The sequence below is a fragment of the Numida meleagris genome, chromosome 4 (genome assembly GCF_002078875.1).
Source record: "Numida meleagris isolate 19003 breed g44 Domestic line chromosome 4, NumMel1.0, whole genome shotgun sequence".
NCBI lineage: Eukaryota > Metazoa > Chordata > Aves > Galliformes > Numididae > Numida > Numida meleagris.
The window spans coordinates 73,441,450-73,461,328 of record NC_034412.1 but is presented as its reverse complement, the minus strand read 5'-3'; the positions used below and the strand labels follow the sequence as shown (position 1 = coordinate 73,461,328).

At 36.5% G+C, this 19,879-nt stretch overlaps 1 long non-coding RNA gene across 1 annotated transcript; it reads right to left on the bottom strand.

Annotated features, from left to right (window-relative positions):
- LOC110398463 lies at positions 9,018 to 18,396 on the bottom strand. Its single transcript, XR_002438390.1, has 3 exons — positions 18,350 to 18,396; positions 12,687 to 12,763; positions 9,018 to 9,597 (listed from the first exon to the last, which is right to left on the bottom strand). It is a non-coding gene; the product is annotated as an uncharacterized LOC110398463 (long non-coding RNA).

The following is a 19,879-nucleotide window of genomic DNA, read 5'->3' as shown; positions in this document are numbered from 1 at the left end:
GTGTGACAGGTGGCAGCAGAGGAGCACTCTGACAAAATGACGTCTGACATGGAAGTGCTTATGAAGCAGAGGTATGTCAGTGAATTCCTCCATGTGGGATAAAAATGGCACCCACTGACATTCACTGATACATGCTGAATGTTTATGGAGACTAAACAGTAGATATCAGCAGAAAAGGCAGTGGGTAGTGCTTTTCAGCACTGGTCACAGAGAGAGTAGGGCACCTCTGCATATATTTCTGAGTGCAGTATGCAGGCTCTTGTTCATTTCTAGTGAAAATGCATTGTTGATGGTACTGATTATGTTGAAATATAGTGTTTTGTAGCTGAGAATTTGCTCTATCAAACAGTGTTATTGTTCTCTGTATCTGCAGCAGTTTCCATGGATAAAAATAGGAGGCATTACTTTCGAAGTGACCTACATATGTTCTCATCTTTTCTTTATTATTGTATGTGTTGGAAGCAAGGTAAGTTCAACTTTTATGTCTTTACGTGATAAATTTCAGCTTTATCAAGGCAGACTAATTGTATTTGCTTGTGATGTTCACTGAAATGGCACTAAAGTGAAACTTTAATAGTGGTTCGATACTACAGACAGTGTTAGTGTAATGATTAAAAAAGTGAAACAGAGGTGAGGTGATTCACAAATAACAGTGTTATTGGAATGTAAAAAATGTTCAGAGGAACCTTTCTGTCCCCCAAATGATCTTCATACAGGTATATTTTTGCTCATGGGAAATGTTCAATTTAGAGTGAGATAAATACCTACAGGACTAGAAAGATCAGCAAATAGAACTTCCTTGGTGTAGCAGCTAAAGAGTTTTATGCAACATTGATAGTCAATTTAATATAATCCTGCTAAAACAAGGAGCTTACCTTGAGTGAGGCTAGCTGATAACATGCATGAATGTTGCATAATGAATAAATAGTGCAGCAGTAGAGAAGAGTTTGCAAGTATGGAAGTATCAAACATTTATGATTTTAAGACTTAACGATGCAAGCTCCTCTCGTTTTAATGAATCTTTACTCGTGTAGTAATAAGAAATACGTGTAGCATCATACTGTGAAATACATACATGTCAGATATAACATTTGCAATAAAGAATTCAAAAATATTTCCATGACCTGATATAGTTCCTCTAGAGATTAGCTGCTTGTTTCTTTAGGTACTGAACTATGGTATGCCAGCATAACCTGAATGCCTGGCAACAGGAGTACAAATTGCATGACCAAGTCTTAATGGTGAACTCATTACTCTAATGAGAAAAATTACTTTCCTTAATATTAGGGAGAATGGAAGCAGAAACATTCAGACATTTTCTGCCTGTAATTAGGCTATTAAAATCACATTCAGCTACTTAAATTCTAATGCATTAATTTTTAAAAATTCTGCACACTGGTTTCTCAGTGATCATATCTGAGAACGCTAAATGATTGACATCTCTGGAAATCAAACCATCTATTTAATTGCCACAGCTCACAGGTTTCATAAATCTACATGCAAGACGTAAGGATAGTCTGTGTGATATCTGAAGATTGTGCAGTGATCTCATGATCATTGTGCTTCTGTGACAGACAGCAGTTAAATGCAAGTTTGGATCACATTGGAGGAAAACATCTGAGCTGGTGGCACCAGCAGGGGATGATGTAAATGAGAACAATGAATCTCTTGTCCTAGCCAAGAGATCCAAGCCAAGTCTCCCCCCACCCTCAAACCTATTTGACCTGTAGTGATATCAGGTAGTTATCTCCAGGCAGACAAATGACCTAGGGTCCTTCCTAAAGGATCTTATGCCATGTAAAGCAAGAAAGAGTGGCCTCTGCAGAGAAACATACTGCTGTCAGAGAGGAAGAATAGGCAGTGGGTGAGGGATCACTGATTACTTCAGTCCAGTCCTTGACTCAGGCAATTTATGACTGTATTGACATCTCCTGGCAGTTAATTTAAGCTACTATATATGGAATGCCACTTTTCAGCTTGACTCCTGATTTTAATTGCAGTTCAGTGTCTGAAAATGGTAAAGGTGAGAAACACACACCTTTTATTAGAAATAAATCTGGTTTAAATATTCTTCCTTTGTGGCCATAGAATTATTTAACCACAATAGGCAAAACAACAGTATTATCTTAGAAGATGATAAATTGGCTAATTTTTTCAACTTATTGTGCACATCAACCATGAAGGCCACCTTGGGAACAATAAATCAGATTTAATCCTAATGCCTAACTTAAGCAGGTAAGTTACTCCTTTGCTGGTATCCTTGAAACATCCAAATATTGAGTTTAAAGTCTTTTAATATATTACTGGAATGTTTTTATGTAAATCCTTTAAGCGGAAGGAAAAATTCTGCTTATAATATACTAAGTAGGCAGATGTCCCTAAAGCAGATTTCACTTCAATGCAAGGCTTTGTAAAACCAATTAGAAAGCGTATGCTGTATTGCCTCCACATCCTGTTACCAAGTGCTGTTGAAAATATATGATCATAAATAAATTATGTAAAGGAGCACTGAAAATAATCTTTCAAATTAAAAGTGTTAAAATATATACTGTATAAAATGTCCACTGCGTGTTCAGCAATGAAGGCTCTCAGAGATGTATTTCTGTGTGTTTGCATAATATAGCAATAGATTTCTATACCTTCTCAAGTTCCAAGAAGCATTTCCACTGCAATGTTTTTCTTGTGAACATTAGCACCAATACCAAATCCCTGACCACATTGCAGTAAAAAGTATTCAGATGTACAGTAGATTCTGTTAGCAAAACTATGGTTGTACATTGGTAAATAGACTGATTTGGATGCAGAGAGCCAACCAGATTTGGGATCAGAGAGCCTTTGCAGTGCCCAACGTCTCTGCACAGACTGCTGCCGATGCTGCAGCTTCCTTCCTGCTCCTGCTGCAGGTGTCTCCTGCTGAGGCTGCCTGGGGCAGATGATCTTTGATCGTGTCTGATCTTGACATAGGTATGGGATAACAATTTGACACACAGAGAAACTCGGGATCTGGGAGAATGCTTCAGTTCCACAATTTAGATGTAGACAAAAAGACAAACCACTGACTTTTCCCAGGAGTTGAATGGTTACTAATATATTACATGTGCCGCATCTTAACTGCAAGTCACTGGAAATGATACAGGGATTATTAAGTGGAACACAAAGTTCTCTGTTATGCTGTCTTGACTAATAATGACAATATTACTGTATTTTTTTTGTTTGTTTAGTAAGGTCTCAAACTCATATTTTGAGACCAAAAAGGTACATTGGAATATCTAGTCTAATGTATTGAAGTACGTGGGCTGTTGAATGTCAAAACATTTTCCCTCATTGAGATCAGTAACTTGTATTCTCAGAAGGGCAAAAATATGACTATAAAGACTGTCAAAGACAGAAAATGCATCTCACTTATTCTGATGGTTATCATATTCGATCGTAAGAATAGTAATGCTATTCCAGTTTCAGAGTTTCTCATTAAACTCCCAACCGTCTTTAGTGTTGTCTTTAAATACTAGATTAGAGAACAAATATCTTATCTAGCAAAGCTAAGCAGATAGTGCAATCAAGTCAACTTAATGTTGATGTTTTAAATAGATATAACTCATAAATCTAAATTTTCTGTAGCCCTTAAAATATTCTCATGGCTTTTTCATTTCATTTCCATTTCAGTTCTATTTCATTCATTTCAATTTCCAGCTTTTTGAAATACACATATGCTAGAAATGTTCTCAGTGTTTAGCATCTCTTAGAAAAATCAGAGTTGTTCCTTCTTAGTAGTGTCACTGCTAGCTCCTAATCCTTGTTAAAGCCACAGTCTTCTAGAATGAGACTTCAGTTTTGTAGATACATCCTCTTAGATGCCATTGGAAACAACTAAATTCAAAAATTATTTCCCACTTTTGAGAAGTCCTTTGCATATTTATTATTCACTTTGCCTGAATTTTACCAGTCTTATACTGTGATTTTTAATTAACATTCCATGGAGCAGTAAGCTAAATGTACCAAGCAGAAATAATTTTATATAAAAAAACACCGCTGTCCTTTAATGGTTTTTAATAAAGTACTTCTTTATCAATTTCTCAGTTATTTTACCTGGAATCACTATAATTATAGACAACTTATAGTTGACTCTGTGAGCCCAGTTTAGATGGAACAGAATAGGAACAGAATTGGGAACAGATGGGAACAGAATTTTCATTCAATTGGGAATTCTCTTTCCTCTCTTCCTCCCTTCCTTCCTTTTCTTCCTTCCCTCCTCCCGAGAACAGAATATCAATTTTTAAAATGAAAATAAATGTTTTGTAATAAATAGTTTTCAAAATCTCAAAAATATCATGCAAAAAAACTATTTTATTAACATTCAATAGAACTGGAATATTTTATTTTGATGCTATCATTTTACTTTTGTGTTTCATATATGTTTCTATGTTTATATTAGTATATATTAAAAAATTTACTGTTTAGACCTTTGAACTCTTTCATGCATCACAATAAAACATTTTGGTTTTGATGTATCACACAGAATGATCAGTTAATCACACAGATTGATCAGTTGGTAATTAATTCCTCGTTTTTGCCAGATGAAAGCATATATTCTCACTACTTTCAACATATTGAAGTACTCACTGAGCTCATTTTCATCATTATTGTTTATTTTATCACATACATTTAATAATGAAAATATGTCATTTGAGGGATTTTTTACACTTGCAATATACCTAAACTCAAACTTACTAAAAAATGTACTGCTGATGCCACATTTCCTCTTCAGTTTTTCAAATCTATTTTGATCTTATTAATATTGTCTTTCTGTTTCCTCTCCTCACTTCAATTTGTTGTTTCTACCTTCCTTTTTACTTTCACTGTGTTGCTGTTAAACCACTTTCTTTCAAAATATATTCTGCATTATTTTTCTCCCGCTTCTTACTTCTTACAGATTTTCTTTGGTATTCATGAAAAGATGTAACAAAACAAGTTGTTTCTATACAAATTATTCTTTCCACTGCTGACTTGAATGAGAAATGTATATAAAACATGTTATGCACTTTTAAGAAGTATAGGCTGAAAACATCTTAGTGGATCAAAGATAAAGTATTTATGTGGAAACCAAACAGAATAAAAGAGAAATAATAGCTTACTTCATGGTAATCACAGTACAGCCTAGTCTCATCCTGCATATGCTGATACTTCTGCCCACCAATGTGTCGTTACTTCCTGAAATTTCTATAAACCTCCTGATTTGGATATTAAAAACATAAGAAGTAGAATTTTTTTTGTTTTAAAAAAAATTGTTTTGAACAGTTATGAAGTGCAGTGTTTTGATCTCGGGCTGTTATAGCTCCTTGTCCTTCAATAGATGGAAAAGGAATTATGGTGTTTATAGCTTAAAATTTTGATGCACTACAAAACATTACAAAGATTATATCCACTAATGATAGTAGTAAGCCATCCAAAACTTATGCTGGATATCTTTTATAGGCTTAAATTGACAACAGTCTTTGAAGGGTTCTAGCACTAGTCTCTAATCTGATCTGTAACACTTAACCGTATATGATGTCAATGAACTGTTCAAAAATCATTATATATATTTTTCTCTGTCAAATTGATAAAGATTACATAGCTTTTTCCTATGAATATCTATATGCAACTATGAATTATAATTAAGTACTATGCACTTAATTTTGTGAAGATTCCTGTTGTTGGGTGTACATACACATTTATAGATTCCGTTATTTATTTTAATGTCCCTTATGCTGAGTCACTGATAACATTCATTTTACGTGGTTCTTCATGCACATTCAAAAAATATTCACTACATTTCTGACTATTGCTGTCGCAATAAAGAAAGGCTTTACTGACATTCAAAAGCACCACAATTTTTTTTTAAGTTAGAGAATACTTTGGTATAGTTTTCCGCCCTTATCTGTTCTCCAGTTTCTCTTTGAGTAATTTAGATTCTTTAACTTAGTTGGGGAAGACTTTTGAGACTATCCTTGGAAAAAGCAGTGAATTAAAAATGAATGCTTAAAGTGGGGCAGACTGAACTGAATAAATGAGGAAAAAGGTCTTCACATTCTGTTGTTTACTGTGGTCTTCACCACGTCATGATTTCATTTGCTGAAGATTTGTGTGATTTCATTACAGTGATTTGCAAGTCTCAGATATTCCTAGAACATACAGAATGGGATTGTGCTTTCATATAACTTGAGTATATGCATGCGACCTCATGTTTCTACTAGAAATCATTATTATTTCCCAGCCATTTTTTCAAAATGTATTAAGAGTAATCATTGCCTGTTCTTTAAATCTTGCGTAGTGTGGAAAATATAAATGCAGTTTTATACAATGAAATTTTAATTCTCCTAGACTAGGAGATTTAATTCTCTGAGGCAAGGTTGTGGCCAGCAAAAGTTAGCAAAGCTACTGGTTGGGTTTATGTTACATTAGTTGAGGAGGAGGAATGCAGGAGAACCAAAATCTATGAGGTCCGGCATATGCTTTCCCTTATTTATTTCTCTTCTAGCACGGTTTGATTACACAGCTGCATATAGTCAATTCTGTCTTGACAGCAGGAAGGATTTTCTTCTCACAGAGTAAAGTCTGCTGATGTCTGCAACTAGAATCTACCAGTGACAGGATGCAGATATCTGATCTTAAGCTACAGCATACTCCAAGACTCCCTCTACTAAATATTTTCCAGAATTACAAAAAGAAAAGAAAGGCATCTTTCAAATGAGAACAAATCTCTAGGATACCCCTAATTGCCACAGTAAAGGAAATCCTACTTGAAGGTTCTAATCTATATCATCATCCAAGATAATTTACTAATTTACTGTTCAATGTTGAAATACTGCTGTCAAAAGCAGTTGAAAAAAGTGCAAAACATTTTTATTTTAAAAAGTAATTGATTGCTAGACTCTGCTGTAATGCAAACAGATTTTCCTCATTCTGCTGATAATAAAGATTTCAGGAAGTCACGGAATGCTTCAGATAACAAAATGTAAATGATGTGCTGGTCTATTATTAACTCTTGCATCCTACAATTTCTAGACTAATATTATTGAGCCTATAAATATATTTTATAGTAATTTATTTACAAGGGGTTCATAGATACCACCTGCTAATAAATCTCTATGATTTACCTAGAGTTACTAGTCACGAACTGCTGAGTTATTTCTTCATATTTCCCAAACCTTAGCCTATGAAGCTATATTGGTAGGAAATGAAAGAAAAAAAAACTGATGGTATTGCTGACCAAGGCAATCAAAATCAAGCCTCAGTTCTGCTTCTTGCTAAGTGAGATCCTTGATGCAGCCCTGTCTCAGGGTTCACTATCAGGTACTTATTTCATGTGTAACTATCCTGGTTTCAGCTGGGACAGAGTTAAACCAGAAGTGTCTTGATGTGTCAGAAGCCCAACTTGATTTCATTGTGAAATGGTCCTTCTTTTAGATAATCATCTTTCATTTACTAATTCAAGTACTTTCATTAAAAAAATGTCTTGCTCATTTATTTATATCTCAGGAATTCCCCAGATGTGACTACTATAGCTGAAATGTATGAAAAACTTCTAAACCATGTTCTTGTTCTCCTTGTTAATTTAGGAAAGCTATCAGAATCATGCATGTAACCTTAAGGAGGACCTTAGGTAATAAAATCCTCTTACGCTTCTGTATTCCTCTTCCATTCTGTAACAGTACCTACTCTTCCCATTACCCACATTTTGGTAAGTGTATCAAATGGTGAATTTAATTTTTCCCCAGGCACCAAAAACATGGTGATATGCTTTCCTGTACTCTGAAGCACAGGGGGATTGGAGCCTGTTATGCCTTAGCTTCTCATCGAAGATCATTTATTCCCCCTTCCTCCTCCTCATTGCTGGAAGTGTGGTAGATTTAATCACCACACAAGGGGCTCTTACTCACCCACTTTTCTTATCCATGCAATGGCTATCTTGTCTGATGCTTATGTGACTTTAATTTCCTGTCTTCTTCTGTATACTCATCTTGGTATGTGCTAGGTTACTCCTTTGATTGCATGAGGAGTCCACTAATGGCTCAGGAAATGGCAATGCTTACTTACAGTTAGTTAGCTAGATGTGCTACATTTGGGGCAAAATAGCTTTGTGTCAGAAAAAGCTGAAAGAGGTATTGTTGATCTAGCCCTCATTTTAACTTTTATGTGCAAGAAAGAAAATGCATTTCTATTAAATACTTGTACTTAGTCCTGTATGATTCTTCCAAGCTAGTGTTATAGATATTGTCCTAAATAATCTTATGTAGGACTAATTACATGATCAGATCATAACCCACTTCTAAGTAAGTGTTTAAAGAACATTTGTTTCCTGAAGGAAGAATACAGAACTGACTAGTAGTATGCCCTACACCATGGATTTTTATTTGTATATATTTCTGTTAAACACTTTCTGAATTAGCATCACCAGTACACTTTTATCAGCTAAATAAATGTTTTTTTTCTTGAGAGAACTTTGTCAATGGGAAGCTGGAACTCTAGGAAAAGAACCAGATTAAGGTCATTGCCTGAAAAATAATGTCTGTTGAAATAAACAACTTTTCTGTTATTTAGATTTTTTAGACCAATTTTCAGTCTTGCCTAATTCTTCATAACAATATTGAAGCAAACAGCAGTTGTTAATCCACAACTCTGTCAATCATCTGCCAAGTGGAACAAAATTCACAGGGTATTAAGTTGCAAAACAAAATAATAAAAAACAATGCATGGAAAAAATGACAGATATACCTCTGAAAATCAGTGTTAGAAAAACCTCTCTGATTGTCAAACAAGTCTAAGCTGTAAAATGAGCCTTGAGAAATGCTGAGACAAAGGTTCTTAGGACTTCAGCTATAAGAATAAGTTACTTGCCCTTAGGGCACTGGCTTGGTCCTAAACTACCAAATATATATTTTTGCTAAATGATATATATACATATATAGTTTTATAAATGCTGGCTCACTATGTTAGTTTGCTAGTGGACATTTTGCCACTGCTTTTTCCACGGTTTTTTATAGTCAGTAAATTTTGTGATGATTTTTTGTGGGTGAAAGGCTGGACGCTTTATGGAAGACATTTGCTGCAAGCATGAAATGAAAAGCAAGTAAATATTTTAGGGCATGATCAGGTAGCAAATACTTACAAAGTCAGACCTTTAAATTACACATTAGTGAATTGTCATGCAGAAGGTAGAACATGTATTGGGTTCATTTTCAGAGAAAAGTTAGAAATTGTACATATTGGACATTACTACAGTCATTTGGACAGAGGGAGTTATCATTTATTTAGTCACTCATTTATTTCATGGAACAGTTCTGGAGCAAAGGAAAATAATAGAGAACTGACTGTAATGTTAATTAAACATTTGTGGTAGCAAGATCTTTTTCCCTCCAACCATGCTTCCCCTGTGCGCCCCCTCCTGGTCCAGCTGTCCTGCCTGACTCCTGTCTGAAGCCTTGAGATGTGTAGGCACGCTTTGATTCCTGTATCTGCCTTTCCACATACTGCGGGGCTGGAAATTCTCCTCAAATACAGTTGCTCCTAAATTGGAGTCTCCATGGCAACCTCCACAGAGTTGTGCATTCGAGTGAGCTGCAAGGAGAAGACAGATGTGTCATATAAACAGAGAGGATTTCTCTTTCAGTTTGCCACCCTGAGATGGACAGACAGGTAGAACGTAAATAATAATGATAAAGTCTAGTAGACCTGATTAAAAGTGGGTGCTGACACAAAGCTGATTTAAAATAATTTACAAACAATTTTATAAAGCACTTATATTCATCCTTGTCATTGTTTTAGTATTTAAAAGCAGTAACCTGCAACAATGGTACAAAGTCGAGAAAGTAAGATGATGGCAACATCAGCTCTATGTCTGCCAGCTAAATTCAATCTGTCTGTCAATCTGGTAACGCTGGAGGTAGATCAGGAATCTTATGTCTGATGATGCAGAGTGGATTTTGAAGACTGACATGTTGGCTTTCCCAGAGTAACTGTGAGGAAATCAGTGTGAAAACTCAGAACAGTGACTGGGTTTGGAGCTGAGAAGTAATTAAACAGGAATAAATGGGAGAAACTACAGAGACCAGGTGATTCCCCATTCATATTTGGAAGGACAACATTAATCCTATCATTATTTAAAATAAGGAAATTGGTTGCCAGGCCCCTTTTGTCAGAAGAAAATGCTTGACTATCCTGTGAAACCTCCCTTTTCTCATACTACAGTGCAGAAGAGTATGTAGTTTTCTGAACTTGGACAGACATTTGTACTGCAATCATTGATTATTTACTTCTCGAGAAATAATTTTGTCTGTTCTTTGACCATGTCAGTGTATGTCCATATTAATGGAAATCGCATTCAACTTGAAATCAATTGGGTCATATAAAAATCTAAAATTTCTTTCAGTCCCTTTCTAGAACAAGTTGCAGTTAGTTTATGTAAGATTTTTGTTTTTCCTCTTCAGTAATGACTGGTTAAAACAAAAATGTTTACGTATGCGATATATTGGATTTCAGATGTAATATTCTACCTAGCTTCATTTAAAAAATATACATATGTATTTTCAACATAGAAATCAAATCCCCAGAATGCTTCTGCTGGGTGGGAATGGTGTTTGGGATGACTGCACAGGTATCCAGTCTGTTATTTTACTACTCAAAAAAGATCAGGTTGCAATGCTGATATGAACAGCTTCATGGTCATCTGTGAAGATAAGATACTTCCTCAGGTAGGGGAAGTGGTTAAAAAAATTCTTCACAACAAGCAAATCTTCCTTCTTTGGTTTGCCCTATTTCCTCTCTTTATTCTCAGAAGCAGTCTCAACATCTTTGTACACATTCTCGTCACACAACATGTGAATTTATTTTTTTCTGTTTTTTTTTTTTTTTTTTCCAGAAAGGAAAAGAAAAATTCACTGTCTGCAGCTGAGCTGAAACCCTGGGATTGAATAAGATCAGTCTCAGAACTGTATGGCTATTTTAGGGTATAGCTGGCTGATTCAACTCATCGTTACCCCTCTATCATATCCTTAAGATAGATATCTTTTCAATTTCTCCTGAAGGCTTTCTTTGACCTCGCGTCTAGCTCTTCTGTATCATTGTTATTTTGCTCAAATGTGAAAAAAAAAAAAATGAAAATGTGAATTATAAAATCTGCATAAGGGAGATGTACAATCTCTGTCTACAGCCTCTCATGAGTTACCAAATTCCACAATTTAATTTTTGTCAGGTGGAAATGTGGCCAGGTACAATGGCTTGCACTGGACTTGCTACTCTTGCAAATGCACTTATGCACATAATTCTGAGAGAGATAATTTGGACTGCAAGCAACTGGGCATAAATTCTGTCCTTTTATATCAAATTCCGCCTTAAAATCATGACCACAGGTACAGTAAATGTACTTTATTTTTAGAGTGACTTCAGTAAGATATAGGCAAATATGCCTATGGATCTCTATACGTCCTAAAAACCTGATGAAATCTCATCAGAAATTCTGACATTTCAGTTTTCTTTCTTTTCAAATCCATTTAATATAGAAAGGAATCAGACATATTGGAGGAAATAAAAAACAGCAGTATGTAGCGCACTCAAATTTACATTAAAAAGTATTTATCAGGTTGCACTTGATGCTTTTGAGTAAAAAGTGATTATCAAGTCTCAGTGCTTGACCGAGAATGAATTTTGTCAATAGTATCAGTCAAAAATTAGGAAAACTTTGAAAATATTTCTTCTAGCTTTTATATTAGTAAAATACTCCCAGTTATTACATTTTTTCCACTTAGGAATCTATTTTTAAAAAATGAAGATAGGAAAGGTAAAATGATTGAAAAGGAAATATTTCACTTCATTTGCAAAATACACTTTGGACAGACCCAGGAGAGTGATTGTCACTTTTTTCTCCCTCTCCTTTGAAAAGAACAGAAAGCTGAAGAGGTGCAACAAAATCAGTCCTTTAATGTTATCTATCACTTGTTTTTTCCTCCAAGTTTTTCAGTTTAGCACCTATCTTGAAAGAATGCTCTTTGCCCCATGTTTCCTTTGGCAGTGTTGTAGAAGTAAAAGACTGGAGAGTAACTGTAAGCACTTCTCCACCTCCTGAATAGCTTTGCAATTCTTTATGGCATTGTTTGGGAAGGGATTTCTCAACCAAGATAGATTCTGATGTTTGAGGGCCCCAACAGCAAATCACAGAACTAACCAGAAAGGGAGAGGTGCCTGGGGTATTTCACAGCAGCACATTGCCCATAGGGCACGTCAATGGCTTGCTCTTCCAGTTGGGATCTGTGGGAACTGAACCTCATGCAGAGGGATAGGCCCCAGCACAGCATAACACACTGCAGTGCTCCATAATTTCCCATACAGTAGATCTTGATGCCATATGCATACTTTTTACGGTGAATATGTGAGGTGGTGGTCCAGAAGATGGGAGGGAGCCTGTCACATGTAAATTGAAAGACTTGTACTGGCAAGATGAATACGGTGCTTCAATGATGTTCATTAAGATACCAAACAGCTATAATTTTTATTTTTTATTTCCAAGATATAATTATTAATGTGCCAGTCTTTACCTATAGGACAGATTATAGATCCCTCCACATGCATCTGAGCAGCTGACCAGTGCAGGCTGCAGAGAGCATGCAGAAAGTCTATTCCACAGACAGCGCTTCAAGTAAGAATTTTCACACCTTTTTATGCTCCTGTGTTCACACAACCGAATCACAGAGTAAGTAAAACTTCATCTGAGTGGCAATGGGTAGGCAGCCTGCTGGAAAGAAGAGTGAACGTAGAATTAATCTATCTCATGCTGGTGAAATCTTTGGTAAATATGTTAATTATAAGGAAAATTAGTCTTGCCAAAGGCAGAACTGGATTGAGGGCATCAGGCCGCCATTTTGTCTTTGACAGTCTCCCGCTACTGAGTTTTAGCACATTAAAAATTCCTTGCCTTGGATGAAGCATGTTAGAACATTGTGCAGACTTTCTTTCCAAAAGCTACAGCTTGTACCTTCCTAAGTAGCAGTCTTCAAAATGTCTCAAGTGAAACATTCCTACTGAAAGTGATTTAATTTTATCTAACAAAAACCAGAAACAATTTGTCATGCCCCTCTCTGACTGCCTGCATATAAATCAGACTCAAGACTGACACACAGAGAGCAATTTTGCCCATAGCTACTCCTAGAACTCTGCATACTTGTATCTTTGCATTCACATTTTTACCTTCAAGATGCTTTTCCGGTGGCAGAAAGGAAGTGCAGATCCTCAATGAACAATTTTTATTATCCTTTAAAATTTCTGTTTTCTGTCCCTTCATCTTTTTTGCAGATATCATTTTACCATCTTACTTTACAACTACCTATGTATTTTTCATTTTATATTTAGGTTAATTTAAACAATGGTACTTCGTGGAAATGGCAAGTATAGAAAAAATAGCTTGTGTGGTAAGACTCATGTTCCATTTCTGAATCAGATTCAATCTTCCTATCTTGTTTTATTTGTAATTGTAATTTATCTCCAGAGTACCTTACTTTCACTTATCACTCTATACTAAATACCACTCTGTTCAAGTAGAGTAAATACCCTAGAAACTTTTAAAAAACATTCTACCATAGATGCAATAGTAAACATTAAAATCTATATTCTCTTTCCATCTGTATCTTTATGTACATATTTGTCTAATATTCTGTAGTTGCTTGTATAGCCATGGAGGAATGAGCTTACTATAAAGAACTTGGCTTCATATTTTCATATTTATATATTTATCATTAAAGAGGAAATTTTAGTATGTCAGGGAAAGGTGCATCGTATAAAGTTCACTAAATAGATGATGAAGAAAAAAATACTCAGGAAAAAAGAACATCATTTCAGAAATAAATGAAACACTTAATGTTTATCAAATAAATACTCTGTAGATCTATTTTACCTAAACTTAATAGGGTTAAACCCAGGTATGAACCATGAAATGTCGCACCACTGTAAACTTGAAGTGCAATATTTTCAACGCTTGCTGTTCAAACCAGGAGTAGCTATAGGCTTGCCTTTCTCCTGTGGATTATCCAGGATAAACAAAGCACCAGCTGTAAATTGTTTGTACCTGAACTTCCCACCCTGAGTGGGAACATAATAACCAAAAATAAATGTACAAAGATATACTAGAGAACCAATGCAAAGTTTATAGCTATATTGGTAGCTATTTCCTCTAGTTTAATATTTACCATAATGTATTAAAATTACTCTTATTTGTGTAATGTTGGATACATCCATAGGATCTGGCACAGTCATGCGTCCTGTGTTCCTGTACCAATTCTAAACTAAGTTCCTTTAAGTATGTAGTTGGTAGAGGGTATGGTCATCATTTACATAGGAAAATAACGTTTATATTTTGCAGGTGATGTTGATGTTCTCCTATTTTCTTGCATCATTTCCTGAAGAAAAATGTCCCCAGTATATCATTCTTGAATGTGCTGTAGTACTGAGAATTAGAAAGTTGAAATGTGTTTCTGAATTGATGTTTGGGTTTTCGCATAATGATTGCTGGAACAACCACAGTGTATTTTGGATGGTGGCCAAAAAGAATTTAAATAGCATGAGATATGCAGTTTGATGGTTACTAGCTTTGGCTGTACATTGTGGTTATAGCAGCATCAGTATCAAGTGACTGGTGCAAAGTGATTGTTCATTGATATAATTAATCAAATGCCATTCAGCATCAAGGAGTTACTGATATCACATGCACATACACATGTGCACACACCCCAGCAAATACATGCATAGAAATGCCTTATCCACACAGCTGCTGCCCACACAACTGCAAAAGGGCTAATTCTTTTTTTTCCCTCATTTTCTTCCCTCATTTACTTATTCACTTGCTTTCAAGATTTCAGATAGGTAAAACAGCTATTGAGACTGTGTGAAACTAAATCTTTGATTGTTTACAGCAAAATTTTGCAGTTAAGTTACTGAAGAAATGTTTAGCAATGTTTGCTGGATTTATTTCTCTGATTTTGCAAAGTAGATGCTGCTTTTGTATTGGCTCTATGAATGCATTCAGGAGCTTGCAGGATTATTTGTAGAATATTTAAAATTATTTCTGGATATTTCTAGAACTGTTGTTGTATAGATTCATGAGAAACTCTAAACAGGAACTTCTTGCATACATTCAGGGACCAAAACCCTAATATCCGTGTGATAGATGACCACCTCTTCAGTGAAAATTTCTAATATCCCATCCTTATAAAAGCAACTGTTTACAAGAACAAAAAGTTAATGGTATTGATGCTGACAGTATAAATTAAGTATGTTAAGAGGGGGAAGAGGGCAGACCTTTTTTAGCTGTTTTCATTTAGCTTTTGTATTAATTGATATTACAGAGGCCATCCATGGTCCTTAGGATTCAAAGATTGTTATAATTACCATGGCAGGCATTCACAGATTGTGAATAGAAACAGTAAGACAACAAACTAAACAACAAGTAATCATTTGCTCAGGTGAGTTCAAAGAGCACAAGTGGAGCAGAATGGATATATTGGATGAGATTACCCCTTCCAACTCAGGATATTCTATGATTCCCAAAACAGTCTTTGGCAGCTCTCAGAAAAGATGTCTAGTCCTCTGAACAGCTCCATTTGACTTCACTGGAAGCTTCTTTCCTTCTCAGTGTCAGCATCAGGTTACTTGCACTATCCTTCTGCAGAAAGTATGTACATATAAAAACTGGTGTAGCAGGCCAGAGCTTGGATCTTGTTGGTTTGTTTGCAACCATTGCACAGAGCAAATATCTAATCTCATTTTAACAGAGAACTGGTGAGAGCATCTTTGTTTTCTTTCCTGACCAAAATCAGAAAGAAAATAGCATACTTAGCGTAGAGGAAGCATTTGGTACTCTATAAATTAAGCATTTCTCATTATTACCGAGTTTGAAAGACTAAAGTGAAGAATTAGACTCTCTGTTACTCTGTTTTCTCTTATATAAATAAACACTTGTGTAGAAGACAAAAGTTTAGCAAACACTATTTAGTAAAGCTTCTCAGCTATTTGGTATTTATCAGTAAATTGTTCCAGCTTATTAATTAGTTCAAAGTATACAGTGAAAGAGACAGCAGCCTCACAACTTTAAATATATGGCAATCACTACAGAATGTCATTGGACTCTGTCTCAGTGCTTTGTCATTTGAAGATACTACAAACTAGCAGAATTCATTTTATTCTACAGATGGAAAGTAACCATTAATCCACTAAATTCAATTGCAACATCGTGACGTCCTTCTGCAGACCCTGGTAATCATCTTATCTACAACATAGATAAGGTACTTCTCTGGGGATCATCTTCAGATACAAGATTATGAAGTTGTTTTCCTTTCTTTTTCCTCTCTCCCCAGGAAATGAAATTAAAGAAATTGTTCCAAACATTTTTAATTTTCTCAATTAGTAGCAACAGAGATGGACACAGGAGATTCCAAGGGGTATACACATACATAATAGGCATCCTCGATGTATGGCCAATAGCAATAGGGTTTTGTGTGTGTATGTGACCCAAGGAGTGCCAAACTCTGATATTTTGTGAAATTGAATGCAATGAGAAGCATGAAAGTGAAATAATGCAAATTTTAAATATGTTTTGTTTTTATTCTAATGCTGCCCAATCCAAAGGACGCCGTCTCTAAGCCAAAAAGCCAGGAAGGAGCCAGCCCATCAGTTCAGAAAAGAGTGCCAATGGCTGATAGCATCAAAGAAGACAGTCTTTCATGCCTCTTCTGCTTTAGTCTTCAGGTTAAAAAAGGCCAGATTCAATCAGGTGAGGATTACAATTAATGGAAGAAAAAGGTGAGGAAAAAGTTGAATTGAAGGAGGAAAGAACAAGTTGGGAGGGTCCAGGCATTTTAAAGTAATCTCACGGCTGTTTGTCGTTATCTCAGGGGACTTGTAAAGGAGGGAGGAGGCCCTAGAAGCCTGGGAAAAAGCAAACTTGTTGGTCTATGCTCAAACAGAGAGAAGGTAAGAACTGATACAGAAGGTAATTTGTTAATTATTTCATATGATTTGGTTGCAGCAGAAGATGCAAATCTGCTGATCTTCAGCGTAAAGTTTGAAATATCAAAACTGTTATAACAAATGGTTAGCAGTGTCAAAAGGAGAAAATATAAATCATAAAAATTTTGGAAATATAGTCTAAAGTAGCAAGTGGAATCTGGTGATCTGAGAACTAATCACAGCTGCTATTTCCTTGTTGCACTGCTTGAAGAATTCCAAGTGCAATGTTTTGTAGTGTGTCAATTTTCTCAGTTTCTGGAAATCCTCCAATGGCACAAATAGACAACTCATAATTATCACCTTTTTCGTCTGGTCCCTCACATCTGGGAAGTTCTCATGAACTGTTTAATTATTTTAATGACCAGTTAAAAGGTATTACTTCTTAGAAGAAACAGTGCAGGTGTTCAGAACTATTCTTATACAATATATTTAACATGTGTTCCACAACGTTTGTATACATTGCTTTACAAATTCTAGCAGTAACAGTCAGTTGTCTATTTTCAACTGCTCTCTAAGCTTATTGCACAAATTTTATGAAACGTCTACCACTCACAATTTCAGTCTGAATAAATTTCTGAAATATGTATGACTGTACTGATTTAATGGGACTTTGAAATAAAGTCCATTTATGCTGAATTCTCAAATTCCAACCGTTATGAATGGGTCACCTTTTGGATAATAATAAAAAACTACAATACCTGCTGAATTATGGAAAACAGTATGAAAATCATCTGAGGTACTGAATGTTTTCAGTCAAATGTGATATGTGATAAAAGCTCATCTGCACACCTGCAAAGCATAGCAGAGTGGAATAGATGGAGGGAGCATAAATATATATATACATATATATAATATATATATATATAAGAAGTATATTATCATAGTTTTATGATTTTTGTTATCAGTATTCCACATCATAACATCATGTAGTGGACTGGGAGTTAAAAAGAGTTAATGCTCCAGTTCCGTGGATTCTTGATAGTTCATAGAATCATCATAGAATCATAGAACGGCCTGGGTTGAAAAGGACCTCAAAGATCATCGAGTTTCAACCCCCCTGCTGAGTACAGGGTTGCCAACCACTAGACCAGGCTGCCCGGAGCCACGTCCAGCCTGGCCTTGAATACCTCCAGGGACAGGGCATCTACAACCTCCCTGGGCAACCTGTTCTGGGTTCTCAGAAGAGAAGTCCCCCAGAGGACTTTGCATTTCCATTTTCCTTTCAGAAGAAAAGATAAAACTGTTAGCATATCACAAGATGTCCCCTTTTTTTTCCCTTTCTGCTCATCTCTGCAGTGTGCGTGCTCCCTAGCTGTCTCACCTTCGGCATTAGAGTAAGGCCTTCATTTTCTGGACGCTCTCTCTCTCATTTTATTTGATTTATTAGCTTCAACTCTGTTGAGAAGCAGGTTGCTCGGCAGCACATAGCTACTGATTTACTAATGATTTATGATGTAATGATGTAATCCCTAGATACGTGGAATGTGGTGTTTCCAGTGTGTTCTAGTATATTCCAGCATATCCATAGTATTCTGTATCCATAGTGTTGTAGTTAACAACATATCCTGTTGGGAAACATTACATGCCTGGTAGCGCATAGCTGACTTTTCTCAAAGATTTACGGTATGACCTTAGATAAGAAGTAAGCTGTGTATGTGTGGAATTTACTGCTTGTAGTGCTTTAATTAACAGCAGGTGCTGTGCTCTAAAATAGCCTGGGAAATGATATCGTTTTGAGACACTTTCTTGTGAGACACCTTTGATGTTTGTGGGACACCTATCTTGTTTTGATATGTGTGGGGCACCTGTCTTGTAAACAAGTGTGCTATATAAGAGAGGGCTGCTGCCCTAATAAAATGAAGCTATTTGAACTCACACTGAGTTGCTGCTTCCCACGCGGGCAGGCGGGGGTTTGTCTTTTCCCTTTGCCGACTGTCGGGGTGACCCTGTGTCCAAGTGTTTTCCTATATTTGGCGCCCGAACAGGGACCCCCAATTAGGTGCGTGGTCGGACGGCGAGAACGGCTTTTTGGGCCAACTGCTGGACAGTTTTTCGCTGTATCCGGGGGCTCCAGCGCTTGGCCAGCGTGGCTCCGTCTGTTTTTCACCGGTGATTGATTGTGTTGCGATGATGGAGCAGGAGGTAGCCCAATAACTTTTATTACGCTTTTTAGAAAAGCAGGGGGTTGATGCGGGGACGTTGAAGTTAATCCCTAACTTGTTAGATTATGGTCGTTCGTCGGGTGTGTTTTTGCATGCTGGGACGCTGTTTAATGTTGATGAGTGGTGTACGTTAGGAGATACACCATGGGATCATGTTATCAATGAGAGGAAGGAAGCTAAGAGGTTAATGAAGCACTACGCGATAGCCATATTGGTACAGCGAGTGACTTTGGCGTGCGCGTTGCGACAAGTGGCACCTGAACAGACCCGAGAGGGCTCAGGGGGTGACCACGGAACGACCTCAAAACTGTTGAGAGACAAGAGAGGAGGCGCAACGACACGGGCCCAACCAGGGTGAAGGGGACGCTCCTCTAGGCGGTTGGGAGAGAATGGAGCAGAGTTTAGCAGCGGGCTCCTTCTCGTTATTCTCTCTAAGAGAGGTGAAGCACTCTGATCAAAGGACTTGGAGCAGTTGCTGAGCTGGGCTAAGGCTCAGGGCTGCATGAAAGACGTGGCTTAAAGGGAAAGCAAAGATGCCCCTGAGTTTTCGAAATCTGGGTTTTCTTTTGATGGAGCAGTTTGAGACAAAGTTGGCATAAGACTCTGGAATGCTGAAATTACTGCAGATTGAACAGTTGCAAAGCTTTTTGCCTGTTTGACGCTAAATCTCGGAAGCGCTCAAGCAAGTT